The sequence below is a fragment of the Mus caroli genome, chromosome 16 (assembly GCF_900094665.2).
Source record: "Mus caroli chromosome 16, CAROLI_EIJ_v1.1, whole genome shotgun sequence".
NCBI classification, from domain to species: domain Eukaryota; kingdom Metazoa; phylum Chordata; class Mammalia; order Rodentia; family Muridae; genus Mus; species Mus caroli.
In genome coordinates this window covers 51,884,204-51,885,898 of record NC_034585.1, presented here as the reverse complement: position 1 = coordinate 51,885,898, position 1,695 = coordinate 51,884,204, and the positions used below count along the sequence as shown (strand labels likewise).

General features: G+C 40.9%; 1 long non-coding RNA gene across 1 annotated transcript in view; it reads left to right on the top strand.

The window, feature by feature from the left end:
- Positions 1-670, top strand: part of LOC110311125 — a 76,114-nt gene extending 75,444 nt beyond the window's left edge. The window contains exon 3 of the long non-coding RNA XR_002379917.1: positions 555-670. This is a non-coding gene — a long non-coding RNA (uncharacterized LOC110311125). The remainder of the gene's footprint in view (positions 1-554) is intronic.
- The last annotated feature ends 1,025 nt before the right edge of the window (positions 671-1,695 follow it).

Below are 1,695 nucleotides of genomic sequence, written 5' to 3'. Positions count from 1 at the left end.
CTAAGTTTAAAGAGAAACATAAAAAAATCAAAATTTTTTTTTTTTTTTTTTTTTTTTTTTTTTGGCAAGGCTCCTAGCTGAGAGTTGGCTCATGTGTTGGGTTATGCAGTCAATATTTCTTAGGAACTGCTTCCGACTGAACACAGAAACAAAAGCTGGGCTAGCTCATGTAGTGAAATTGAAATAATTGGTGAGACAAAGGTGGGAAATCAACCAATTTGGGGGTAGTTCAGACCTAATGGACTCTCTGCTGCGGTGACCTGCAGTCACCTTAATTCTTCCTTTGTTTTAGTGTATGGGCCTGGTTTTATAAACTGGTAGGAGGTTAATGTTTCAGGCTGTGACACTCTTCTGTCCCTGGAATAACTAAGTATGCATTAGAAAATCAATTTGCTCTCATTAGTGGGAATCTCCCAAAGGATGCTTGTGTTGGGAAGCACTCCTCTGAAGATGGCTACACTTTCATTTTGGCTTCATTTGTTGGAACTACAGAGAAGACTAAACGTGTTTATTTGCTGTGTTTCTTATTAAGGCTTTTATCCATTTCTTTTCAGTGTACGTACACACATGTGGAACCTGGATGTAATGGCTGAGATCTGTCATTTGCATGGATCACCCTGGAATAAATTAATGGCATTTGCTTTCAACACCCATGTCTGCAAATCGGCAAGTGAGAAGGAAATGTGTGAAACTTCAAACCCAGACATGGCTGCCTTTAAAAACAACATTCTTTCTTTTTGTTTTTGTTTTTTTTTTAATTAGATATTTTTCTTATTTACATTTCAAATGTTATCCCCTTTCCTGGTCTGCCCCCCCCCATATCATATTATTACCCGCCCCCCAATCCCCATATTCTATTCCCCTGCTTCTATGAGGGTGTTTTCCCCCACCCCGGCCTCCCCACCTTGGCATTCCCTTACACTTGGGGCATCAAGCTTTCACAGAACCAATGGCCTCTCCTCCCATTGGAGGACCAGCAAGGCCATTCTCTGCTACATATGCAGCAGGAGCCATGGGTCCCTCCATATGTACTCTTTGGTTGATGGTTCAGTCCCTGGGAGCTCTGGGGGTCTGATTGATTGATATTATTGTTCTTCCTATGGGGTTGCAAACCCCTTCAGCTCCTTCAGTCCTTTTCCTAACTCCTCGTTCTTACATACTCAGAAACACTGTGTAGTGTGTATGACTGGTCTGTCTCTCTGTGCATACTCAGGTACGGTTTTCATACTGAAGAACTCAGTAATTTTGTATTTGAACTTTTGATCAAATGGAGATGTATGGTTCTTAGCTATTTTAAAATGTGTCATAAGTGTGTCTGTCCAACTAATGTAAAATAAACAATTAGTCAAGGGTCCTATTAATATAAACACATACACAGACACAGGATATGAGTGCACATATACTTTCATTTTATGAATATATGCATATTTAAGCAATTAAAAACTGTTCTCCCTTCCTACATTGCAATTCTAAATCTGCCTTAAAAAAATTATCAACTTTTGTAAAGGCTGGAAAATATTTTTAAAAATGAAATGGAAGGAAATGAGACAAAGTAGCATGGAATCAAAACATTTTCTTCCTGTTAGTGAGCAGCACTAGAGGCAGGAGGCAGGAGGCAGGAGGCAGGAGGCAGGAGGCAGGAGGCAGGAGGCAGGAGGCAGGAGGCAGGAGGCAGGAGGCAGGAGGCAGGAGGCA